The 27,845-nt window shown below is 41.5% G+C and overlaps 1 protein-coding gene and 1 long non-coding RNA gene across 4 annotated transcripts in view; one reads left to right on the plus strand and one right to left on the minus strand.

Moving 5' to 3' along the window:
• NRXN3 (neurexin 3) overlaps positions 1-27,845 on the plus strand; it is a 1,437,186-nt gene that overhangs the window by 484,079 nt on the left and 925,262 nt on the right. The window lies entirely within an intron of this gene.
• LOC112473654 lies at positions 11,194-13,237 on the minus strand. Its single transcript, XR_003044104.1, has 3 exons — positions 13,174-13,237; positions 11,411-11,524; positions 11,194-11,302 (listed from the first exon to the last, which is right to left on the minus strand). It is a non-coding gene; the product is annotated as an uncharacterized LOC112473654 (long non-coding RNA).

A 27,845-nucleotide genomic window follows, 5' to 3' on the forward strand; every position in this document is an offset into this window, starting at 1 on the left:
AAGGATAGAAAAGAGGCTCAATCTGTGTATAGGGAAGAAAGCCATGAAAGGATAAATGAATGGGATTAACTCTAAGATTTACTATACTGAGGGTAGAACGCTGGTTTATTATCTGACAAATCTGGAGAAATTTGGTGCCTGAACACCCCTCCTCTCTACCTCTTCACACACACACACACACACACACACGCACACACATACACACACGTTAGGATTTTCTGGTGGGCACAGGTGGAATGGGCCTAGAGAAAAATCATCCGGGAACTCACTTAGGGGGCTAGCCTCAACATTGCTTAAAATGACCAGATGGGCAAGCACGGAAAGAAGCTTGGATAGAAGGAGAAATAGGCTTATCCATCCAGTGCAGGAACTTCCACCATTTGAAATAATGGGGCTGACTTTGCCACTGTCCATGGTGAGAAGAGCTCCCAGTGGGAGATGCACTTTGCTCCCTCCCACTCGGTTTTCTTTTGCTCCTTCCCATTCCCCTTTACCCCCTCTTCCCCTCTTTTCTTTATCCCGTCTCTTCTTTTTTAAAAATATTTTTTTATTTTTCATTTACAGTTGACATATGATATTATATTAGTTTCAGGTGTAGAACATAGTGATTAGATATTTACATAACTTACAAAGGGATCACCCCAGGGAATCTAGTACCCATCAGACATCATACATAATTATTATAATATTACTGACTGTATTTCTCATGCTATACTTTACATCCCCATGACTATTTTGTAACTACCGATTTGTACCTCTTAATCCTTACCTCTTTTTCACACACCCCCCCCAATTCCCTTCCCACATGAGTTTGTTTCTGTTTTGTTTATTTTGTTCTTTAGATTCCACATGTAAGTGAGTCGTATGGCATTTGTCCTCTGTCTGACTTACTCCACTCACCACAGTACCCTCTGAGTCCATCCATGTTGTGACAGATGGCAAGATTTCATTCTTTTTTATGGCTGAATAATATTCCATTGTATAAATATACCACATGTTCTTTATCCATTCTCTTATTGATGGACATCTAGGTTGCCTCCAGATCTTGACTATTGTAAATAATGCTGAAAAGGAACATGTGGATTCACATGTTCCTTTGAAGTAGTGTTTTGGGTTACTTTGGTTAAATACCTAAAAGTAAGATTACTGGGTCCTTCTTTGTCTCTTGTTATAGCCTTTGTTTTCAAGTCTATTTAGTCTGGTATAAGTATCGTTACCACAGCTTTTTATGTCTGTTTCCATTCCATTTTTATGAAATACATTTTTTAATCTCTTTACTTTCAGTCTGTGGGTGTCTTTTGATCTGTAGTGAGTTTCTGGTAGGCAGCATATGTAAGGGTCTTATTTTCTTACCCATTCCACCACTCTGTCTTTCGATTGGAACACCTAATCCATTTACATTCAAAGTAATTGTTGATGGATATGTAGTTATTGCTGTTTTAACATTCACATTTTTTATCTTTTTTTCTTTCTTCTATTTCTTCTTGAAGAAGTCCCTCCAGCATTTCCTGTAATACTGATTTGGTGGTTATAAATCCTTTTGCTTTTTCTTTTCTGGGAAGCTCTTTATCTGTCCTTTGATTCTAAATGATAACTTTGCTGGGTAAGGTAGTCTTGGTTATAGGTCCTTGCTTTTCATCACTGAATATTTCATGACAATTCCTTCCGTCCTGCAAAGTTTCTGTTGAGAAGTCAGCTAACAGTCTTATGGAAGCGCCCTTGTAGGTAACTAATTGCTTTTGTCTTGCTGCTTTTAAGATTCTGTTTATCTTTAATCTTTGGCATTTTAATGATGATGTGGCTTGGTGTGGGCCTCTTTCTTTGGGTTCATCTTGTTCGGGACTCTCTGTGCTGCCTGGGATTGTATGTCTATTTCCTTAGGGAAGTTTTCTGTCATTATTTCTTCAAATAGGTATGCTTGTTGTTGTCTCAGAGACCCCTTAAACCTCATTTACTTGGATTTTTTTTCTTGTTGCTGTGATGTTTGGGTGTTTTTCTGCTACTCTGTCTTTTGAATCGCTGACTCAGTCCACCTTTTCTTCTGCTCTACTGTTGATTCCCTCGAATGTATTCTTCATTTTAGTTATTGTATTCTTCATTTCTGACTGGTTCTTCTTTATGTTTGATATCTCTCTGTTCAAGTTATCACTGAGTTGCTCTACTCTTTGAGATCATTGAGCCTCCTTATAACCAGTGTTTTGAACTCTGCATCTGGTAGATTGATTGTCTCCCTTTTGGTGAATTCTTTTTCTGGAGCTTTGTTCTGTTCTTTCATCTGGGACATATTTCTTTGTCTCTCCATTTTGGCTGCCTCCCTTGTTTGTTTCTATGTATTAGGTAGGACTGCTATGTCTTCCGGTCTTAGTAGAGCGGCCTTATGTAGCAGGTGTTGTGTGCAGCCCAGTGGCACATTCTCCCTGGTCACCTGAGCTCAGTGTTTCAGGTGAGTCCCTCGTGTGAGTCGTGTATGCCCTCCTTTTGTAGTTGAGCCTTGGTTGCTGTTTGCACATCAATGGGAGGGATTAACCCTACAGCTGATTGGTTGTGATGACTAGCTGATGATGACACTGGAGAAGCTGTTGTGCAGGGGCTGCCTCGAAGGAGCAAGATTCGCTTTAGCAGGGCTCTGGTGCCTGCCAGTCTGCCCTTTGGGTAAGTTGTCCTTGGGTGTGGCCCCTGGTCATGCTCCTACTTGGTCCAAAGCTGACCACTGTGCTTGCCTAATCTGGAGCCTCTTAGGTGGGGCCCTACACAGGCCAAGTTTAGCTGCAGTTGGGCCACCAAGCAACCTGCAGATGGTTGCCCCCGACACTGGCTTGGAGGTGCCTCTAGAGGCCAGATGCAAAGCAAGGCTGGCTGCCTCCGTTGTTGGGATTGGGCTGCTCAGCAAGAGGTAGGGGCATGCTGAGGCCAGATGCTGCTTGTTTAGGTTTTGTGAACCTTTGAGAAATTTTAGCAAAGTTTGCAGCATGAGCCAAGACAGGCCATTTGCATGGAAGATCACTGGAAGCATCTTGAATGGGCCTGCAAGTTAGGAGGGGCAAGGTCTCTGGGAATCACCGGAGCAGGGCGACCAGTGTTAGCCAGATTGAAGAAGACTCAGATATTATGGCTGCCTGCATTCACATGCTGGGTAGTAGGATAGGTCAACAAAGGAACAGTGATTTCTGTCAGCACTTGTTTCTGGGATAAAGTCGCCCTTCCAGCCCTTGCCCTAAAGCCAGACAATTCAATTCCTCCCTGTATGTCCCTGGTACCTTTTGGGTTGCTTACTCAGTGCTGGAGCTCAGAGTAGGTGAGTTTGTCAGTGGGTAAGTTCATGCGCCGGCCATTTAAGGGGAATGCCTGGGGTTCCTGCAGCCCTCTGTGTCACTCAGCCACAATCTTCACTGATTTTCATATCCAGATTTTGTGGGGACTTCTCTTCCCAGCACTCGAACCCTGGCCTGGGGAGCCAAGTGTGAGGCTGGGACCTCTCGGTCCTCTGGGGGGACCTCTGCAGCTGAAATACCCCTCCCGATTCTCAATTGCCACATGCTAGTGTGGAACTAGCCAACTGTTCAGTGTTTCTGCCCCTCCTGCCAGTCTCAAGGTGGCCTCTTTTGTGTGTCACCAGTTGTAGGACTTCTGTTCAGCTAGACTTCAGGCAACTCACAATAGTGATGGTTCTGTAGTTTAGTTGTAATTTTGATGTGATTGTTAGAGGAGGCAAGCATAGCATTTAGCTACTCTGCCACCTTGACTGGCAATCCCCTCTTTCTTTTTTATTATTTCTTCCAGGTCAACCCCACACAATCCTTCCTTCCTTTCTCTATCCAACTTTTAGGCTTGCTACCACCATAATGTCTACCTTTTAATGGGCAATTCCCTCCTAGAGGAATGAAGTGGACCCTTGTTTTTTTAGAATGATTGGCCTGGAGTCTGAAATATAATGTGGGTTAGTGCCTAGGGCTATATAGATTAGTGACAGCTGGTAGAGGGGAAGGACAGGCCCCTAGTGACAGCTGGTAGAGGGGAAGGACAGGCCCCCAAGGCCTCTGCAAGCACACCGTCTAGCCTGGAAGCCATCTCCTTTTGAACTGTGATAAATGAGAAAGGATTTTAGCAAAAGGGAACAATGATTATAAAACCAAGTATCTAAACTATAAGTGGGGATTGCAGAGCAGAGCACTGGGATATCAATTCCTACTTGAGGAAATGACTTGGCTGCTGCAGAAGAGCCCCTCTCTGCCTAATGCTGGGGTCCCCCACCCCGCAACCCCTGCTTTCTGTAAATGGGGATCGATGGCAGGTTAGGTATGGTGGTGAAGAAATATGTCGTCAGGATGAAGCTGAACAGAATTATTTCTTTGTAAATTTTTGTTTCCCCTTTCTCGCTCCCTTCAATCCTCTCACTTCTTCCTCACCTTTCTTTCACCTTCCTTCTTTTCTTGCCCTGAATCCCTTCACGATGTTTTGGTTTCTTTTCTATGTGTCGAACATGTTTGACCTGTCCCATTGCTTTTCACTACGGAGTGGTGTTCCTGGAGGCTTTCATGGAGCAGTTGATATAAAGAGTCTTGACTTTGGAAGGCTGTAATTCTGTCTTCATAAAATGCTACTCAATAAACCAATCTCTAGATTATAGCTCTGTTAGGAGTGTTTACCCCTGTTGGAAAGAAGCCTCATAAAAAATTGTCATCAGTGGGTTATTATCAACGTTCTAGGTCATGGATCTTCATTTTAAAAAATAAATATTGATTTTTATGATTACAAAAGCAATATATGTTTACTGTAGAAAATTTGGAATATATGAAAATTTACTAATTTTTATTTAGCCAGTATTAACTGAATACTTATTTCACGGTAAACAATAAAAAAGCTGAAATCACACATAATTATACCAGCCAGAAATGGCATTATTAATATATTGGTAAGCTTTATTCCTTTGGGCAATGTGCATATAAAACATATATTTTAATGTCACTTAAAAGTAATTTTTCTATCCTGAGTTTTTCAGTTAGAATTATGTCATAAATTTAATTATGCCATAAATTTATAATTATACCATAACTTTAGCATTATATTATAATCTTTGTCTCAAATCATAAATAAAATCTTCAAAAGTGTGATTTTTAATGACTTCACAGTAGCTATATTTACCAGCTATTGCCTCAGTAATATTAACATAACTAAGTAGCTTACAACAAGCAACATTTAAATTTTTTTCGGACAAGTCTGTGCATAGGTTGGATGGCTATCCTCCTAGCTGTGAAATGCCTGGACGTGGCTGCAGATTTGGAAATTAGATTAGGGTCTGCTCTACAGTCTCCACATTCTCCTTGGACCAGAAGCTACCCCACAAATGTTCTTCTCTTGGCAAATAGCAGGAGTACAGGAGGGAGCTTGGAAGCATCTATTGCCTCCTGAGACCTTAGTCCACATCTGGCATATTGTCACTTCTATCCACACTTCCCAGGTTGAACAAGTCAGAGTGCCAATCCCATCATGGGGTGGGTTAATATACTACATCTACTCTAGTGGAAGTACTGCAAAGTGACAGGCGAAGGGTGTGGGTATATAATTCAAAAACAGGGGAGGTGTGAAATATTGTGAACACAGGTTCAGTCTACTGTTTTAAACTATCTTATTTTTTGTTATCATTAATAACCAGAGATTAATCAAAGAAGACTAATTATTGATCCTTTCTGTTAGTCTCTATTTTGCCCCCATGTTGGTGTGATAGATATTACAAAACCCTTTTCCAATCACACGGGCCTCAGAGGATGTCAGAGCCTTTTTCACTAGCCCAGTTTTCTCTCATACCTGTCTCTGCTTTATGGTTCCAACATATCTATTTATTGATATTTCAACTCATCACATCTGTAGGAATTTGGTATCTTGCTTTATAGCTTGTCTCTTAGACCAGATAAGAAACTAGCTCTGATTTTAATGCAGAGGATGCTTATGACCGTTATTGCAGAAGCGCTTAAAGAGATGAAGCCTAAGACCTAGCAGGGTTAATTCCAGAAGATCTTCAGCTTCAGAACCCAGAGGTGAGGCAGAAAGATTTGATACCCGGTTTGAGGTTTATTTTATAAAACATAATGGAGGGAGACCAGGAAAGATCGGTGGGATAAAGGTGATCAGACACTTGGACTCTCTAGGAACACCAAGGAATGACTGAATCCATTTTTCAAAGAAATTCAGAATCACTGAACTCCACTCTTGTAATCTGTAGTAAAATTTGGAATTCTTTTTTTGCTTGAGGTTTTATCAGAGCTCTGATGAATGTGTACTGCTTAGGGTTTTGGTATTCAGGCTGTTAATTTTTATACTTCACACTTAACACTTGGGGTCCTGGTTCTCTACTGATGGACCTTTTAATTTTGTTTTCTTTGTATTTGTTCCTCTGCTTTTTAGTTGGTGTTTATTTTTTGAAATTCATACTTTATTTCACACAGTAGATAGCATACTGCAGGAAAGTCAGGACCATGCTTTCTCTACTGCCCAGTGCCTGGCATACAGAATGTGCTTGATACGCGTTAGTTAATGGTGTTAGGTTCAGGGCATGGGCATCCTCAGCCTTTTCGTCCAGAAACTTGACTAATCTTTTAATCCAAAGACTTGACAGATCTTTTATTTGCCCATATCTTCTCCCTCCCATGCACATCGTCTTGCTGGAGGCTTATATTTCATGCTTACAACCAAATATTTTTCCACTGGAATCCTAATTTTATGTATTAATTTCAAATGTAATTTTCCAAGAGCATGATTATTCATGCAGAATTTGCCAGTGTCAAAGCATCAGTCAGTGCTAGGAGAACCAATTTAGAGTAGTCAGAAGTAACAGAGACTACTAATTAAATTGCTGAGGTTTAGTAACTTCTATTTTCTCCAAAGAGAAACTTTTCCTGACAAGAATTTTGTAAGGAGGCAACTATATAGCAATAGGACACTGTGAGTGTGACTGCAAGTAGAAATTGATTTAGGGGATGGTGGAAGGGATATTGTGTGAGAGCAAGGCTAATGTTATGGAATATTAGCAAGAAACTGTCTATTACCGTGGCTTACTACCATTTAACAAATATTGATTGAGACCCTATCATGTGATAGCCATTATGATAAGAACAAAGGAAACAAAGGGTAAAAGATGTCTCCACGATTCAGGGAGCTCAAGGTCACCCTAGGAAGAGCAGGTGACTGCCTCCAGGAAGACAGATTAGATGCGAAGCCCATTCAACCAAGATCCTGTTCTTAGTACCACGTGAATGACCTTGTTTAAATGGGAGATTGGTTGGAGGTAGAAGAGAAGGGGAGAAGAGAATGAGCTTATGTCCCAGAATAAAACTCCAACTTTTCTACTCATAGAAATAGAGCATGGTAAGACTTTTCTCTAAGGAGATAGAGAAAATTTGGCTAGGATTGGATCTGGGTATTGGTATAAAAATCCAGGTTTAAAAGAGCCAGAAACATACATCTACATCTGCAAAGATCAATGAAACACACACACACATACACACACATGTGCACACCGCCTTTCTGGCTTACTGGTCCGTTTATCTTCCATTCCTTGACTGATGATATAATCGGTTTCAGATGCAAGATTAAAATAGTCATTTTAATATGATGACTACAGTTAAGAGTGCTGTATAGTATATTTGAAAATTGTTAAGAAAGTAGATCTTCAAAGTTTTCATCACAAGGAAAAAAACTTTTTTTTTTCTTTTTATATCTATGTGAGCTGATGGATGTTAACTAAACTTCTTGTGATAATCATCTCACAATACATGTAAGTCAAGTCATTATGCCCTATACCTTAAAATTATACAGTTCCGTATGTCAGTTATAGCTAAATAAAATTGGAGGGGGGGGTATCATTTTATCCAAAGGCTCAACATTTCAAAGACATATACTATAAAGAAGAAAGCTCTTGCGTATTATTATATTCTTCACACTGTCATTTAAAATGATATTCACTCAAATATTAGTACCAGTAATATGCCAGACACTATGTTAGCCCTCGAGGGCTACAATGATGGGCAAAAACTGACTCATCTTTGACATGCTAGAGCTTAAAGTCTAATGATTGGAGAAAGGCATCAAACAATCATCAACTAAACATGCAATTTAAAACTGTTAAACTTGAGAAGTATGGAAAGTCAGGCCTGGTTGGAGGATCAGGGAAAATTTTCCTGGAGGAATGATACTTAAGCTGATATTTGAGAATAAGCTAGAGGTAACCAGACAAGGATGGATGTGGTCTTCCAGGCAGAAGGTTGTTGCAAAGCCCAAGGGATAGAAAAGAGTATGGCAAGTTAAGAGGCCAAGGAACACAAGATGTGTTGTTGGGGTTAGAGCACAGGGAGGGAGGGCAGAGGGGGAGGCAGGGGCCTACATACAGTCTTCTACTTGTAGAGTGTCGTACCAGTTTAGAATTTATCCTCAAGGCAAAGGCAGATTGTTAAATAGCTATATGCATAGAAGTTACGTGACTGATTTGTTTTTTAAAGATCACTTTGGCTGTGAGATAGAGAGTGGATTGGAGGAGAATAAGAATTGATGCTAAAATATTTGTTCTCCAGGAAAGAGTCAGTGGTGGACTAAATTTGGGTTAGGTCAGTCACCGTGGAGGTGAAGTGATGTGGGTGAATTCGAGATATATTTAGAAGGCCCTATAAGCATAGCATTTGAAACGTCAAAGAAAAACAAACCAGGGCTTAGTAAGGAAGAGACTTTTATTCAAAAATTGGCAAAGGTTTTTGCTCCTATGGAGCTTTCAATCTAGTGTGGAGAAATAGGAAATAAGTAGAATACATTTAAATATATATATTTAATATGTATATATGTTAAATATATATATGTGTGTATATATATTAAATATATATTATATATACACACATGCACACATACACATACACACACATATATATGTATGAGTGTGTGTATGTATGTATGTATGTATGTATAGGATAAATACTTTGGAGTAAAGTTAATCTGAGAAAGAAAGAGGATGGGGAAGTACCAGAATGTTGCTCTGTGTGGCTTAGTGGGGAGGCTGGTGTGTGTGCCCTTTGAGACTACAGGCACAGTTAAGCTAATTTGCTTTTGGTAAAATTTAGCAGTTGGTAGATTTCCCTTCCTTCCGTGGCCCCGCCTTCCTTCCTTTCATCCCTTAGCGCATAGCATCTGTGATATTGACTATGTTAGTCACTAGGGAATGTAAAGATGGATGTTTCTTTTCTCCACTTATCTCCCTGCCTTCTACCTATGTTCTTCCCAATTCATTCCACAAAGGATAAGACACATGAAAACAAATAGGAAGTGATCCATCTATTAATTACTCTGCTGGAGCCATGCAGATCTGCTGGAGCCACGCGGATCTGCTGGAGTGGTTTGGGGTCTGAAAGCCAAATTGTCCCGTTGGTACCCAAGGGTCCAGTGCAGCTCCTGAGTGCACTGTAGGAAATCATGATAGAATTGGCACTATGGGCCTTATCCTGCACCCCTGTGGCAAGCCCTAAAAATCTGCTAGGCCCATCTTGAGGCCTTCTATCAGGGCGGCCCCAGCCTGCGCCCTTTGCAAGTGGTGAGTACCCGCATTCAAATTGTAGGTAGGCCCTTGAGGCGTGGAGCTATAGCTGCACCCAAGAGCTTTGCTCTCAACACCCGCCCGCCCCCCACCCCTGCCCTCACCTGCAGGTGAAGGAGGGAAAGAATTTACCAGGAAACGGCAGAAAAAGGGCATAGGGATGGAAACATATTCAAATTAATTTCAGAAATCCAGTCTTAGCTATAAACGACAGCTGTGGGTTTAATCACTGAAACCCTCTTTCCACTGAAGAGCAGCATGTGTCCCCTGAGGAGGGGGGACATTATCAAGCAGTTAAGTCATTAGAGGCTGCTTAGGGGCTGGCAGGAAGTCTGCAGGGAAAGGGGAGATGGATCCATTTGCGGCAGTGACTGTAGCAGCTCCAGGTACCTAATACCATCCTCCTAACTCCCTCTGTCTCTGAAGATTGCCTAGGAGTGTGTGTCACTGACACGGGTGAGAGGTAACACCACTTACAAGAGACCGATATTGGGCCAGGAAAGGCTACGCCTCAACCTGGACTTGAAGAAACTAGTGGACTTTTTGATTTTTAATGTTTGGGGTTTCAGGAGGGAATTGTCTTTTCCCCATCTGTCACCACTGACAATTATGTCATCAAGAGCAACTGCAACCACAGCACACCCCAACAACTTCAATAGTTAGTGCTAATGTAGCACTTTCTAACACCCCCAATGTCACGCCTTATTCATTCACTGTTTATTGACCATCACCTATGTGCCATACATTGTGCTAAGGCAATAAAGCAAAAGCTAAGGCAGCCTTACTCCTTTACCTTGTAGAGCTTACTGTCTAGAGGAAACGATTAGATGATGGAGCATCTGATGAACCCACATTTGGTCCCCAAAGATGTCAGCTCACCTATTCCTCCCTCGCTGCTACCCTAGATGGGAGATGTCACCTGATGTGAGCACTTCATCCTTTTTTCCTGTTTACCTCTCAGAGCCCACTCTTAGGGAAGTATTATCTCTCCTTGTTTTCTATCTGGGTGTTGCTGCCCATCGCTTCAGGGGGACCAGGGGCAACTGCAGGGAAGGTCATCAGATGCAAGACCTTCTTCTTTCTATTTGTTGCCCTGGCCTGTTTTAGGGAAAAGCCCTCAGCGTGGAGAGGTGGGTTGAAAGGCACAGGCTCAGAGCAACAGTTCTTGCCTCATTCTTCTTCCTTCCTTATGTGGTTTTTTCCTTCTTTGTCTTTTATCTATTTTATGATTTTATTTTTCATTTCAACACTGTGGGTGGGCTTTTAAACCAGAGCCGGAAGCAAACAGGCATCATATCAGGGGAATAATGAGAAGACAGAAGGTGGAAGGAGCTGTGAGTAAAGCAAAGTGCCGGGTGGAATCGACACTGACTGTGTGGTGCTCACAGGGCGACCGCGCCCACAGAAGAGACGAGGAGAACATTGCAGCCATAAAGTGAAAGCCCTGTCGGCTGTGAATACAGATTAGAATGAAAAGATGTGCATTGATGGCAGCACCAAGATGCGCTTGTCATGCCGTCCCTGTTTCTCTCCTAGACCTGCCTGCAAACGCCAAGCCTCCACTCTCCTCCCCAGACCCCCTTCTCAGTCATAGATTCTCCTTCACCAGTCCTCACCTCTTCCATTCGGGTCTGGATGAACACACAGGTGTTGCTCTCCTTCATAATTTTTATTCTGCCATGACTTTTCCTTTCTCCGCTGTCCTCCTCTATCAGTTAGGAATGTCTCCAGCTAAAAGTGGTAGAAAAATCCAAGAACAGTAGTTTAGACAAATAGGGATTTTTTTCCCTTACATATAAAGAAATTACAAGCTAGGATAATGCTGCCATTAGGAAATACATTTTTTTTTTCACTCCATTATCCATAGCGTGTTGGCTTCTATGCTCAGGTTTGTTGCCTCATGGTTATAACATGGCTCCTGCACATCCAGGCATTATAACCTCATTCCGGGCTCTAGGAAGAAGGAAAGAAATAATATCTGTAAGTGAGACTTTAATTTTTAAGTTCTCCACAGCAAATTTCTTGTAAGCCTACGTGCTCATCCTAAGACCAGTAATTGCAGTAGGGGATGCGATTATCATGGCTGGTTTGGACGACTCCGCTTCATCTTCTGGGGGTGAGGTGGGAGCCTACTTTCTCTGAGAACAGGAGCTCTCCACCCCTTAACAAACCAGAGTTCTGTCATCAGGGAGGAGGAGAAGCAATAGTCATTGGGTAAGTGATGGACAGTGTCTGCCACCCTTCTTTGAGGTCCTCCTTTTTTTCTAGTGTTGGTCCCCAGAGTCTCTTAATTTGGGAAATATGTGGAGAGTGGTGTCTGTTTATGCAAATATTTTTGATTTCCAAAATAAGCCCAAGGGCAGTTTCTGACATTCCATTGCACTTTCAAATTCTCAGGGCCCTGCCCTAGTCTCTGGATTAGAATTCTAATTTTAGAAGGTTTTCCAGGCTTGCATTTCCAAAAGACCCTGGTTAAACTGGTTAAATCCTCATTTTCCATCCATCAGTTTGCCTAATTGAACATCCCTGGATGTCTCAGGTTTCAGAACCCAGACAGATCTCCATTCTTTTCTCCTAACAGGTAGTGATGAAGCGTTTGCTTTCTGATGTCTTTTCCCACGGCAGTGCTCCTCAACCTACTACCTTTTCATCCTTTTTCAACTAGTCGTAAAACTCTTCTAAAAGATACCCACGTTCACCACCAAGGTGAATGTCCTCACTTTTAACATATAGTAGAGCCCTTTAACTTGCAAGGGAGTTTTACATATAATAATCATTGATCTCACACTACTGCCCTCCACATATCTGTGTCCTCCACAAGAAGACGTTGTGAGACGTTTCTATTAGCATCTAGTGTTCGCTTCATGGATAATTAGGAACAAAAAATAACCCAACTTCTGGGAATACCTGGAGCCAAACATATATCTCAACCTCATAAGCTCTTATGGTCTAATTATCTGCGATAATCTTCTCCCTCGGGACTATATGTTGCATTTTAATTTCTATTTTGTCTGGTAATGCCATTTTTTTTTCCTTTGTGTTAGCTCTAAATTTTAATTTAATAGGTTGCCCAAATCTGCCTATTTAAAAGAAAATAACCCTGGGCAGTGGGCAGTGTTGTCCTTATTTTATATCCGAGGATGCTGGAGTTGCTGAGAGGTTAAGTCTGAGGTGGCAGAGATGTTTCCTGTTAGGTACCCACTCTGACCGATGGGCACATTTTAGCCTCGAGTGCTGTGTGGAGAAGCATTGAGAATCTGTGTCCTTCACCAAGACAGAGGCTGCCGTGGCAAATTGGCAGTGACCATGACAGGTTTCATGGCAGGAGGAAGAAGATGCAACGTTTTCCTGCTAAGAAATCCAGAAATCCTCATTTTCCACTCATACGGAAGAGTTCTAGTGCAGAATTCCTCTCACCCGCTCTCTATTCCTTTCTATTCTAGCAGTAAGTGGGAAGATAGGATGGAAGCAAAGAAGGAAATGAACCCTTCAGCTTCATGAAAAGGCATCAACATTTTATTTGGTTTGGAAGCCTGAGAAGCAGAGGGCAGAAAGCTGACCAGCTCTACAAGGGAGTGGTAAAAGTGTCTTGGTATTCTTACCTTGACATCTGTAGAAACACAGGTCGCCCCTCGATGTCATGCAGCCTCATTTCAACAAATCGAGTTGTCCAGGGGGCTGATCGTTTTCTCACGTTTACTCCATGTGAGAATTATCTTTTTTAGCTGGCTTCCCACAGGAATTTATGGCATCTGGCAATTGTTTACTTCTAAGACTTCATTTAGAACAATGCAGGAGTGTCTGAAAGAAGATTTTTGGACAGACCATGATGCCATGGGAGAACACACACACACATGTCGGTGGGCATCCGTCCCAAGCCCACGGGCTCTCTCCAGGACTTGGCTCTGAACACAGTCAGAAGGCAGTCACGCCACGGTCCAATGAATTGCTGCACGTTAGGTTTTGGCAGTTTCACTCTTTGCCCCCAAGAGCTTGCATTAGGCACTAAATAATAATAATGAGGAAATTCAATTAAAAACTATTTTGGAGCCAGAGAAGGAAATGACTATAAATAAGAAAGAGAATAAGCCATATCACCTGCTGCATGGACATTGTGTAAATAGCTTGTTTTGCTTAAACATTAGCTAAGCAACATTAAATTTAAAGGGTGTTTCCATTAGCCAAAGGTATGTAATGTGTGATATAGAGTGATTATTGCAAATTTGGCCAGGTTTTCTATCTGGAATAAGAGAAAATCTGGCCAGGGCATGTCCGACAGCTTGCTCACGAATTCCTAATGTCCATCAAAAGTGGAATTATGACTAAAATAAAGGCCTGTCTTTAACTAGGTAATACTGTTTTATTTCATTTTATAGGTAATGAAAGTTTACAGGCAAGTTAAATTTTAAGCTTTTATATAATTTATTACAGGAACTGCTCACATATAGAATCAGGATAAGAATGCTCTTCTTTTAACTATAACTTCTTAATTTTTTACTTCTTGCAAATAAACAGCTTAGTTAAATAAACTTAGTTAAATAAACCACCATTAACCAATTCATTAATTCAAGTCTAATAGCCCTTTTATTATCCATCATAATCACTTCTTTATTTAAATTGAACTTTATTTAGTTTATTGTCTCTATTATTGCCTGAGAGAGGAGAAGAAATTTTATGTCATCAAGCTTATGCAGGAAAGAGTAATTTTAAGATCATGGGCTTCACAGTCAAAAAGGTTTAGATATAAATCCCAGCTTCCTTATTAACCAGCATGGACACTTTTCTTAAATAATTATAGCCTCTTAAAGCTTCAGTTTCTTTTTCCAAAAAATAGGTTATTTATTCTGTCTACAGAAATTGTCACTGACATGGGGGAAGATGATCTTCTCCCAACCTTCTTCCCTGTCTGGTGTTCAGATTGTAGGATTTTTCATGAGTTGGGCTAAACAGGGTAAATGTTGGTATGTGTTCGATCAGCACTCCAGCATCAGTCTATTATTACTCTTTGTTACCTACATATCTTCCTAAGGGATCTCCTGCACTTGCGTGGGATCAATTTCTGTCTATCTGGCCGACTCCAAATTTTATCCATACAGCTAGAATTTCCCATGAGCCTCAGACACAGACATCTGCTTACCTAACATTTCTAACTAGCTATTTCACGTTAACTCGAAAGAAGATTCTTATTATATATCAAGGCATCAACACTAGATGTCTGAGAACCATCCTTAGCCAAATAGAGTTTAGTAAGACTAAAGCACAAAGTATGTGAAGGAGACAAAGGAGAGGAAGAAGGCAAGAGCCAGACTGTGAAGGATCGTGCATGCCAAGCGGAAAATGTCCATCTTTATTCTGAAGGCAGTGGAGGGTCCTTCAGTGGAAGGCTTCTCAGCAAGTATGTAACACGGTCAGATTTAAGTTCGGTTACAATTTCTCTAAGAACCGTATAGGGGATGGTTTGAAGAGAACTTTACTGAACTCGGGCAAAGCAGAGAGAAAGCTATTGCAGTAATCTGAGGATTCAAAGAGAGTACTCCATTCCGGACAATGAAATTCCGGTTGCTTTAGATTCAAAACCTCAGAGTTGAAAGGGCTTCTACATAAGCAGGTAAAATTTTCCTTTACAAACAAAGTAGCAGGATACTCTGGAAGTTTCTCAGCCTGCCCAAGGTTACTAAGCTGGCAGATAGCAAATACCAGACTGGCATTTTGCGGTCCTAAGATACAGTTTTGTGGGTTTGCCTTGGAGAAAAAAGAATTTCAATTGTCTGTGCTTCATACATTTTTACGTGGCAGCTTCCTTGAAAGGGAACAAAACTTGAAAGGCTTTCTTTCGGTAACATTATTTTTTTCCAATTCACAGATGTGGGTTTTTAGGCTTGAGAAGGTTGTGACGTTTCTTATGTCACACAATTAATTAGTGGCAAACTTATTTAATGAATTCAAATCTCTTAATATCAAGGGTCAGTTTTTCCATCTTTGTTCTAGAGGTTTTATCTCATCTAGAGCGACATAGGCACTTAGTAGCTCCTATTTGCATTTTGACAACTGATTCTCTTTTGTTTAGATTAAAACATGGTTATTTTCAAAGAATGTCTATGTTAGAATGAAAATAGCAGGAGTTATTGAGTCAGTCAGAACCGGGTTCAGATCATAATTCCAAGATTTCCATAACCTCTTGGAACCCCGGTTTCTTCCTTATAAAATAAGGATTACTGTACCTACCTCTTGGGGATTATAAGGCTTAAGCAAGATTAAATGCACTAATTTATTTAATATACATAATAAGAACTCAATCGATGTTAGTTTATTCCCACTTAAACTAGAATACTGATTTTTGAAAGCAGGATTAAATACATTCTGGAAAAGTAATGGTATTGTTAGGCTCTGATTCTGACAGCTCAAATCATAGGCCATGGCAAGTTAGAGAAAATGAAAGACCAACGGCTCTTTAGATTAAAAGGCTGTTAATGTCCTCTAAGCTGTAAGTAGCTTTTTGTCCACGTTTATGAAGGTTGGTTTTGAATCAGGTCAGAAATGACATATATTGGTGGCATCGTCTGAGCCAGAGGATTCTCAGGAGACCTAGTTACATCATATTGGGTTGCTCTAAGTGAGAACACACAGAGACCTTTATGAATTTCACAAAGGCATGCTCTTTGCTTGGAGCATGTAACTATGTGTTGACCTTTAGTAGGATAAGTTCTTATAATGGAGCTACACTGGGGACAAACTCTCACGACTTTGTTAACCTTAGGAAGATAACAACACGGTTGACTTAACAAGCCCACTCCGGGTGTCTTGAATTGTAGAAGTGGGAGTCCCTGAACACAGAGGAAATCTATAACATCCTAACTGATGGTACCTGATGACTTTATCTAAAACAGAACAGAGGGAGTGCTTTCCATTTAAGGAGTGTGGGGAATGTGAACTAAGTAAGACTGTGTCTAGCAGAGATGCCTGACCAATTATGGGCATGCTCACTTTTACCCGTGTTAGGGTGCTTGCACAACCCCATCACATTTGCTTCTCATACTCTCTTCATATTCAGTATCTTAGCAAGGAAGGGGAATGGGAAGCACCTTTTCTAAGAGTACTACCTTTTTAACACATTTTCTAAGTAATATGCTGACACAGTTCCTGTTAAGACTATGACGAAAAGATCGTCGAAGAAGCCAGACTTTGACATGCGCTTAAAGGTAAGCTAATCCTGACTCTGCACCACGTCATCATTCTCAGGTGTTAAAATCAGGTTATGCCTCTGCTTGTAAGGAGTAGGTAGGTGGCCAGTGCAGGTGTGGGCAGCCCTGTTTTAGGGAAGAGGAAAGCCGAGTGCCCGAGATGTCAAGTGAGTTGTCAAGACAAGAAAACTCATAAATGGCAGAGCCAGGACTAGGGGTTGAGAGTCCAGTGCTGCCCACTCCATCACTTTTGCCTCTCGGGCCAGTGTGAACCTCAGGGCCCAACAGACTTGAGCTCAAAGCCTTATGTGAATGTCAGTCAGATTCTTAACCTCCCTAAGCCTCAGATTTCTCATTCGTGATATGGGTATCATAAATCGACTTCTTATGTTGATGAAATGAAATAACATATGCAAGTGAGGTATTCAATAAATGTTAGTTTCCTTGCCTTATCCGTTTCCTCATCGAGGAAATCAAGGTGCACTGAAACTTAGGAATCTACTCAGGCCACATGAGTGGTATAAAGTAAGAGAGAAGAGCAAGGATTCAACCAGTTTTTTCTGCTCCCAATTTAATGTACTTTGGTGGCATTTGCAGAGCCTAGTATGAGAGTTTCCTCCTACTTTGTTCTTGGACGAGTTGATTTTCTTTTTCCTAATTCCTTCTTATTCGAACTCATAGCTCTTTGCTTCTCACCTTCCAGTCTCTGAAATTGTAGGATTTTTTCTGATGAGTTCTGTAGAAAATAGCATTGCATCCGAGCTTATTCGTGCTTTTGGGAGCTACTTTACTTTCTGTGTGGTAACCATCATCTTAGAAATCTCCTGAAACTTACATCCTCACACTAGCAGCCTCTTAATTTACAGACTGTTTCCCCTTCTGTTCAAAGGCCTTTTCTGACTCCTTTGTTTTCCCCTTATCCATTCCTGTCTCATCTCCCTATACCTTGATCTGAAGCTTTTATACATCGTGGGACTTTATTGCAGTCTGTTTTGAAGTCAGTCACTTTCCTACTGTAAATGTACTTATTTAAGAGTTTTGATTTTTCCTTTTCTACATAAGAGAGCCTCTGGTACTGGCGAAATGATAAGATAAAGCACATACTCTGGGGGAGATGTGGGTGAGGGGCATTAATGCATCTTTTCTTTCCCTCTCATTTTTTCCGGTTTAATTCCACATAACAGATATTTTTCGAGCACCTTCTCTGTGCCAGGTGCTGTTCCAGGTTCAGAGCATATATAACTGGATAAGACAGAGCCCTTTACAGAGCTGACATGTATTATGGTGTTGCCATGAGGGGAATACAGGGGTAAATACGGGCCTACCTGATATAAAGGAAGGCTGGGTAGGACTTAGCCCTGGGAAGAGGCTAGAGTAAGAGGGTAGCATTCAGGGCAAAGAGAATAATGTGATCAAAGACCCAAAGCCAAGGAAGGGCATAGTATGTTTGGAAAACAGAAAAACAAAGTATGGCCTGAGGGTAAAGGTCAAAGTAGGAAGAGAGACTAGATAAGGTAGGAAAGGTGGGCAAGGGTCTGATGAACAAATTAGGGATTTCATCCTAAAGACAATGAGAAACCACCGAGAGGTCTAAATGAGGGATTGACTTGATGTGAGATTTCTTTTTAAATGGCCATTCTGATCGCAGTGTCCAGACAGGAGAAGGGAAGGACAGTAAACAGAGAAACAGAAGAGACACAGCTAAGAGGCTAACTTAGCCTTAGATAATGGTAGCAGAGAGAGAAAAAAGTGAACAGATTAGAAAGATTGGGTTTAGAAATGGCAGACTATACTGAGAGAGAGTGGGGAGTCAAGTGCCTGTATTCTCTGAGAGAGTTAATCTAATCACCCAAATTAAGCTAAAATGTGAAAATACAAATGCTGTGGCTGGAGCAACTGTAACTGGTAATTAACAGTGGCTCTTGGCACCTCCTTCCAAAGCAGTGACTATGCGGGAATGTCAGACACCATAGTGGAACCAAACCTGGGAACAGGTGGGCAGAGCTTCCTCACATCATAGCTTCTAACTCTGCTCACGGAAGGCAGCGTGAGAGCTGCAACCACACACCTCAGAAATGCCTTCTCTGGGTAGGGCTGGGTGCTCTTTTCTCACAAAACACCAAATGAGAGAGTCTTAGAAATTTAGAGATGGGGAGAAAAATAATTTCCTGAGGAAACAAACCAATTAAATTATCAAACGAGCTGAGCAGCCACTTCTTCCTGGCTCTACTGTGGGACACCTGATGGATGGCTGTGTGCCTTGTGGTAAAGAGATGGCTCTAGAAATGCACAGAAACTATTGATTTCAAGTTGACAAATGAGAAACCAATCCAATCTAATCAGCCAATCAAAACCCATCACTTTGTCCTGAACAATGCCCATATATTGCCTAGCACTGTTATTAAGAAAAGCTTTTATGCTTATTTCACCTTCATTGCCCTTCAACCAAGGTCTCAGATTTCTCCTGATTTTATTTTCATTGAAGTCTTGATTTGTTAAAACAATCAATTCCCTTGGCTGATTGTTTAGACACCTTTGTTAGTTTCACTTATGTGTTTGGGGTGTGGTCTGTTGTAGTTCAAGAAATAGAAGAAGAGATACTATTTAAAATTTTTTAAGTCTGAAGCTGGTGGTCTGGGAAAAGCCATGAGTTTATTTCATTTATTCACTTATAATCCTAGTTGAGCCTGTCTCTTAGTCCTAGTGGCAATGCAGAGACAGCTCAGGAGAGAATGCCTGAGTAGAAAGGAGGCAGAAGTATCCAAACTCCATTCCTCTGGGCTTCTATTTTTCTGGGTTTCCTTTCTTTTCTTCCACAACTTTCTATACCTTCATGCCCAGGTGCTGGCCAGGAACAGTCAACACACCTGCCAGGGTACCCAGCTCCTGCAAGTTCATTTTCCAATAATAGTTGTGAAGGTGCTATTTCTAGGATTTTTCTATCTTATCCTGTCAAGAAAAATCCTCCGTAGGTATGAGCCCTTCACATCACCTTCTTTGACCTAAGATTATGCTGAATTACTGCTCTGTGGCTACTTCGGCCTCTAAAATCCCTGCCTGGTCCTTGGTCTTTGTTTGAGAAAGACACTTTTGTAAATTTCTTGTTTGGAATGTCGTGGAAGACTTTAGGAATCCAGCTCTTGTTAATGCCACTCCCTCTCCGTGGCCATCACCCATCAGTTGGTCATTTACAGGTCAGTGTTTCAGGTTGGATACCTCTATTGAAGGTGGATTTTGTCCCTTAGTGTTCTAAATGTTCTCTTTGCCTGTCTCTCTGTATAATCTGAAGAGCAGATGACGTCATGCCCTTGAGCTTGTCTGCATTTATCATTCTCTGTCAGTAAACAGGGTCTCTCTGTGTATTGTGATATGGCCTTGTAGGTGTCCCACAATGTTTCTTTCCTGCAGAATGATACCTTTCCCTCCAAACATTTGTAGAGCAGATAGCACTGATTGATGCATGATGTATGTGGTCTGTGAATGAGCAAACTTTCCCTTATTCCAAGAAGGACAAATTACAGGAGCCTCAAGCTTGGAGGAGGCTTCAAATGTGGAGGTATGGGTGACCTCGCTTTGCTTAATATCTGGTGTGATGCTGGAAGGAGGGCAGCCAAATGGGGAAGTTAGGATGAGTTGGGTGAAGTGTCTTTCCATATTTTAAAGAGCGATAGGGCGATAGGCTGACTTGATTTTATAGTAAAGTTATAAGACAATTGACGAAGCTGTATTGAAACAAGCCTTCAAGATACCCAGAGAAGTTAGACAAAGAACAAAAATTTTACTTGCTCAATCCCCTCTTCCCACTCCCACCGTCTCTGCTGTTAGAACCTGGCCAGGCATGCTATTCTTAATCCTTTGGGCATTTGTGTAGGTAAAATCCCAAAGCACTTTTTCAGTTACCTCGCTGTATGTTCGTGTCTCTTCATGTTGGCGAAGGCCGAGCATTATAGAAGCTTGAGTTGCTTCCTGTTCACTCTGAGGTCAAGGAAGCAGCGCTGACCCTTCCTGCAGTTGTCCAGAATCCTACCACGCCGGTTTTATAATATCGAAAATACATTAAACTACAATTAAGAGTGACAGGCATAATTCCTACCAAGGTAGGGGAGGCAGTTTAGCATAAGGAGACACAATGAGAGCTTTTAGGCTCTCTGAAGACTCTTAAAAAATAGAAATCTTTGGCTTTGGCTATAATACTGGTTATGTTCAAGCCTCGCCTTTTTTTTTTTTTTTTAAATACATTCTCTACAGTTTCACAGTTAATGTCTACTCTGTGGTCTCTGTGACCCAGAAGAGACTGCAAACAGGGTTCCTGAGGACGTTGCGTCAGTCTGAAGTTGTGGTGGAGGGAAGGCGGCTGCCCGCCACGGCACCCCCGGCATTCTGACCGAAGGAAGCAGAGCATGTTTTTCACATGGGGATGAATTCCCTTTACAGATAATGAGTTGAAAGTCGCTCCCAGTGCAGTGATGTGCATCTGGGGATGGACTAGCTCAGGGGAGGAGTCCAGCTGCCACTTCTCTCCGTCTATGTTTCTCCTGCATGTCCTTCTTCCTCACCCCCTATTTCATGTCCCCTGTCCCTCTGTTTTCACAACCAGTGCTAATGGAAAATGACAGTTATTAGACCACATTAAGCTCCTGAAAGTGGGTGAAGAGTCTGTGAGTGTCTCAAGTCCTGGACACATGTGGCCCTGCCACCCCCTTCTCATTAAGGGATGTTCGCTCTTTTTCCACTGCTGGCTGCTTCCTGGGAGTGTGCGCCTGCCCTGGTGGACGTGGAAGTGTGGGGTGAGGGCGGAGTGTGCTGTAGAAGCTTCTGCGTGGATGAGGACCTCGACCAACAGTGTGGCTGTCTGGTGCCACAGCAGCACCTGGGAACTTATTAGAAATCTGGGCCCCACCCAAGACCTATTCAGTTGCATTTTGTAGTTTATTAAGACCTCCAGGTGATTCATATACACTTTAAAGTTTGAGAAGCACTGGGCCAGGAAATATGTAGGTGGGTGCTCTGTACTGAGTGTGTCCCCCCAAAACTCATATGTTGAAATCCTAACTCCCAGTATGATGGTGTTAGGAAGTGGGGGCTTTGGGGAATGATTAAGTCATAAGGGGAGACCTCATGAATGGACTAGTGGCCTTATAAAAGAGGCCCTAGAGAGTTCCCTTGCCCCTTCTGCCCTGTGAGGACAAAAGAAAAAGACAGCTGTCTGTGAACCAGGAGGCAGGTCTGCTCACCAGACGCTGAATTTGTGGGCACCTTGATCTTGGATTTCCCAGCCTCCAAAACTGTGAGAACTAAAATGTTTGTTGTTTGAGCCACAGTCTGTGATATTTTTGTTATAGCAGCCTGAATGGAATGGAATAATGGGTGAATCCCCATATTCAAACTGGGAAAATCTCAGATGTTAGGAAAATCATGAGCTACTCTTATGGAAAGAATTCGTTTCTGCAGAAACTGAAGTCACCAGTGGCAAATAATGAGGGAATATTTGTGATTTTCCTGAGGAATCGTGTGTGTGTGTGTGTGTGTGTGTGTGTGTGTGTGTATTTATGTGTGTGTGCATACACGCACAAGTCTTGCTCTTCTAAAAGAGCATTTTGGGGGAGTAAAATAATAATGTTAATGTCTTTGGACCAGTATTTATTTAGAGCCCCTATATGCTAAGCACTGGGGATAAAGTAATGCATAACGAAAAACCTGGTATCCCTCTTAACTTACAGGGAAGGTAATTATTGAATAAATATTCCCATGCAGGGTTCTATCGGGATTCTTAAACATGGGGTCACCTCTTAGAAGAAGAGATGTTAAGCTGAGACTTGAAGTATGAACAGGCATAGGGGTGGGAAGGGTACACAGGCAGAAAAACGGGGTGGACAAAAGCCCAGAGACTGGAAAAGCCCTGCCATCAGGGCCAATTCCTATTCGTCAGAATGTGGGGCACAGCAGAGGGGTGTGAGATGAGGCTGGAGGTTGGGCCAAAGTCAGTTCATGAAGGGGGTTTTAATCTTGGTCATTTAGAGCTTTATTTTAAGGAAGTTGGTAAGTTGTCGAGGGAGGGGGGCGTTTACTAGAGAATTTCGAGCAGGAGGTGGGCAGTGAGAGAATGTTCAATGACAGCATTCAAGGAGGCCTAGACCACTCAGGCTGGGGAAGGGGTATGCCACTGTGTTGCTTTCAGGGAGACAGTGTTTCGATAACTGTACCATTAGATACGCTGGCCCCAGGTATCAATTTGGAAACAAGATACTTACACGTTCCTCTCTCCTTGAATGACCAGAAAATGAGGAGAAACAGGAGATTTGGGTTTTGGTGATAGTAGGGAAGCAAACTACCTCCAAATCCAATTGACCATAACAACGTTGAAGGGTATTCTTTCTCACTTGATGAGTAAGTCACGAGGCCCGGGCACTTCTAGGAACTGGGGATCCAGCAGTGAGCAAAACAGGAAAAAAATCTATATCTTTGGAGCTTATGTTCAGGGGTGGGGGTGGCAAGGAGCTTATATAGATTCCCTCCATCAAATTCTGGACACTGAAACTGCTGGAGGTTTTGGCTATTTAGAGATTCCACTCTCTTTGTGGTTTAAGCCGTTGTCACCTTTACAGTAAGATGTGTTACCTGAAAGGGTTTTTAAGAAAGTTAAATCTGTTATCTCCTATGTCTGTGGATATAGCATTTTTTTTGGATGCTCACAGTGAATTATGATGATAATGGCAGCTACAGTGTGTTTAATCTGTTCTAGACATAGGTCTAAGTGCCATACATGATTAATTCAGTCAATCCACAAAACTTATTAGAAAGGAATTATCATCAGCATTTTACGGATGAGGAAACCGAAGCTTAGAATGGTGTGTAACTTACCCAGGCTGTGATTGGCAGAGCCAAGATCCAAATAAGAGGAATTCAACACAGATGGTTTGACCAGACTCAGTGCTTTTATACATCGATCCATTCACTAGAGGAAGTCTAAAAAACTTTTTAGAGAATCTGTGATCTAGTTATGTCACCCATTGCTCGTCAACCTTCCTTGGCTGACCAAGGCTTATCTAGTAAGATGTAACTATGGCGGGCCTGCAAGATCCAGCTTCAGTTGGCCCCTCCCTCTTTCTTCAGCCCCAGTCCTGGTTTCTTTCCCCATTCTCTCCACTCCAGGCCACAGACACCATCTTTCAGTCTCTTGTTCTTGCCCTGTTTCTTCTCCCCACAAGGTGTTTGCACATGCTGTTCCCAGTGACTAGAATTTTCCTCTTCACTCTTAACATTTATTTTCTCCAACAAACTCAGATCTCAGTTCAAAGTTCATTAGCTTGGGGAAGCTGTCCCTACCATCCCTAACTAGATCAAATCTGTCTATTATAGGTTCTGTTAATTCCACATAGTTTTCCACTCTAACACTTGGGGAAATCATAATTTATGCTCACTAGTGCAATGGTTCTTAGATATATGATCTCCACATCAGTAGCATCAGCATCACCTGGGAACTTGTTAGAAGTGCAAATTCTTCCAGTCTACCTCAAACCTACTGAATCCACCCAGTGAACTTGCAGTTGTAGTGGCTGCTAGGCACATCCAGTGAACCTGCAGGTTTTCCCTTTGGAAGAAACATCAATGACGTGACAGCTATAGGTAGAAAACTACTTTGTTGAATAGATTCCATTGATATTTTAGGGATAGAGTAAGGGAAAGGTGACAGTGCCCTACCGACCTGAAATAAACCTACTTTGGTTCTTTTTTTACTCAAATATTTATTGAGTATACTATACTGGGTGCTCCTGGGGTTACCAAATTGAGTACTATCCTCAAAGAGCTTATATTATCTGTACGTCTGCTTATCTGCTGTGTGTGTGTGTGTGTGTGTGTACTTGTGTACATTCTGAATGTATGCATGTTTTTATAACAAAATGCTGGGCAGACAGTGATGTATTCAAGAGAATGATAATCAGATGAGGAAAAATACTTCCAACTGAAAAATATAGATTACTTTATGCATTTGCGTGATGTTTTTGGACATGAAAATTACGAGAAATATTTTTTACAAGGCTTCTTATAGCAACTAAAATAATATTAGGGACATTCTATTTGCCATTGAATTATTTACCCAAAGCCATTTAGGACCTACCCTGGACAATGTTTATGTGTTTGTGTGGGAAGTAAAATATCCAAGGGAAACTATGTCCATATTTTTTAACACTTCAAAATGGTTCATTACAGAATGAAAGTTTGGTGTTTTTTGCTTTAAATCATTCCAGTTCTCTCTTGCTCCCACTTTAAAAAATTGCCTTTGAAAACAACAACAAAAAAAGCAGCTGTACTTAGCAGCTGGGTGGGAATCATGGCATTGAGGAGCTGGGGGATTTGCACAATTAACAGCTAGATATAGATACCAGCTCTAGGATGAGAATGTTTAATGGTGTGCTACCAACTCTGGTCCATGTGATAGACTGATTAAAATCTTATTTACATTTCTTCCAGGTTCTTACAACTCCTGTTTTTCTTCTTTAATTTTGTATTGGGTGGGTTATTGCATTTGGTGAACGTGAAAACTGATGCTGTTTAACAGACTGTTTTCTCTTTTCAGCCGATGTCTATGACATTTTGTATTTACTCTGATTTTGAAAACTAGTCTTGCAGTTATAGCAGAAGTTGTTTCTCCTCTTTGAACATGCTTTCCCTTCACCTTAAAAAATACATACACACACATACACACACACACACACGGGCCTGAACTTTAAGACTAGGAGTCCAGATTTTTAAATTATGATTAAAATGGGATTTTGTGTGGCTAAATTTTTCAACAAACATCATGTACCTCCCATGTGCAAACATAGGCACCAACAAAGGCACGGTGTCTGTCTTCAAAATACTAGAACTCTAAGTTTCACAAAGGAGGCACAAAGGATGATTGCCAAATAATGTGATAAATGTAATGGAATTCTAAATGCAATGTGGTATCCGGGGTTGGATCCTGGAACAGAAGGAGGTTATTAGCGGAAAACTGGTGGAATCTGGATAAAGTCTGGAGTTCGGTTAACGGTAATGAGCCAGTGTTAATTTCTCAGTTTTGACAAACATACCATGGTTATGTAAGATGATGATGTCAGGCAAAACTGGTGAAGGGCGTAAGGGAACTGTTTGTACTAAGTTCACAACTTTTCTATAAATCTAAAATTATTCCAAAATAAAATGTTTATTTTTAAATAAAAGTACTAGGATTTTAATAAAAATTGTCAATAAGCTATTTGTGGGAAATAATTGTTTTCAGGAAAGCACTACATTCTCTCCCCCTTTCCCCCAAGACTTAGAAGATGTGTGAGGAATTGACTTACCATTGGAGAATGAGCCTATCTTTTGTGGATCAGGGCTATGCAAAACGATCATGGCCTTGAGAAGCAGAACTCGGCTTGAATTCAGAGAACTCAACACCTGTTCACCACTGTATAATTGTGTAATCGTGAGTCAGTCAATCCATCTGAGCCTTAGGTTTTTCATCTATATAAGGAACATATTGTTTTGCTTGTGCAGATAACGGGACTATACTCTGAGTAGCAAATTCAACATGAGGTAGTGCCGTAAAAGTGCTGTCATCGCGTGCTCTGGAAATGTGGGAAAGGTGCTTGAAAACCATCCGACCGTGGCCCACATGACCCCTGACAGTGGTACTTCCCGGACCTCAGCCTTTGGATCCTGGAAGCTGATTCTTCATGAAAGATAGAGAAACAAGGCCTTCCTGGAAAAAAAAAGGCCGGCGTGCTTTATCCTCGTCTGCTGGATGGCCAGAGCACTGCAGCCTTTTTCCTGGCCTTCCTCGTGCCTGCAAAGGGCGGCTCCAGTCAGCTCTCTTATGTATTTTAGGAGCTCAGCTCTCTAAGTTCCACCTTGAGGCAGCTCCATTTTTTTTTTTTTTTCTGTCTTACTGCATCTCAAATGGTCTCATAACAGCACTGTACTGTTAAATGTGTCATTTTCTGAGAATGCTCCAGTGTTTCCCCTTTACACCTCCAGGGTTTAGTTTGTCAGTCTATCACATTCTGGTTTATTTCAGCATACTTAGCATAAAGCCTGTAGCAGTGGGATGCAGAAACCTTCGTTAAGCTGAACTGTGGCCTGCGAAGCATTCCTAGCAAAGAGGGATATATATGGATTTTCCCTTAAGGAAAATATCTAACGCTCAGTTTTGTCTTCTTTCGCTTTGCTCTCTGTCTACCAGCAAAGCAACAGTGCTGGCTCAGGAAAGCAGTTCATCCACACGCACCCCGTCCGGGCTTTGACTTTCCTCAGCTGGATGTAGGAGAAAAGATGTTCTCACTCCAGCTTCGCTTGTGCCACAGATACACACTGAGGACCTGCTCCTTCTGAGCAGGTGTCATCCACTTGAGGGTAGGAGGGTTGCTGCCCATAAAGGAGCCGTTACTACCCGGGGAGCTAGGGCCAGTGCATCAACATTCTCATGGCTCTAAAGCATTACGTAATCAGTGCCTGATTGGTAGTATTACCTCTTGGTGAAAATAGCACTTAATAACAACAAGAACAGCATTCAGTGAGTTCCTACTAGGAGCTTGATATGCCATATCTCATTTGGTATTCCCACACAATACCGGAAGATATATTACTCTTAAATTTATTTTTACAAATGAGAAAACTAGGGATCAGAGAAATTAAATAACTTATCCAAATATAACCATAAGGTAATGGGAAGCAGGGGAGAAAATCTGCATAATTTGCATGATGTTGGTTATGCAAATATATAGCCAAGCACTGACATACTACTTTTCCTAATTCATAACACATATCACTCATCAGTCTTCACATACAATTCCTCACTCACTCCGAGATTCTGGAATTGGCCTCACATGGGCTTCATTATTTATTGATCAGGGTTGGCATTGAATAGAAATCCTATTTTCTATCCAGTGAAGAAATGTTTGTTGAAAGAAAGGAGGATAGAAATCCCTGGGCTGTGGCAGCCAAGGGAAAGCTTCACAGATGAGTAGAAATTAAGCTTGGCCTTGAAAGAAAGGTGTAGGACCTGGATAAGCAGTTAATTATGATAGTAGCTTCACTATTGAGAATTCACTGCCAGCTCTTGCCCGTGG

Source organism: Pteropus alecto, unplaced genomic scaffold (genome assembly GCF_000325575.1).
Source record: "Pteropus alecto unplaced genomic scaffold, ASM32557v1 scaffold8, whole genome shotgun sequence".
Classification (NCBI taxonomy): Eukaryota; Metazoa; Chordata; class Mammalia; order Chiroptera; family Pteropodidae; genus Pteropus; species Pteropus alecto.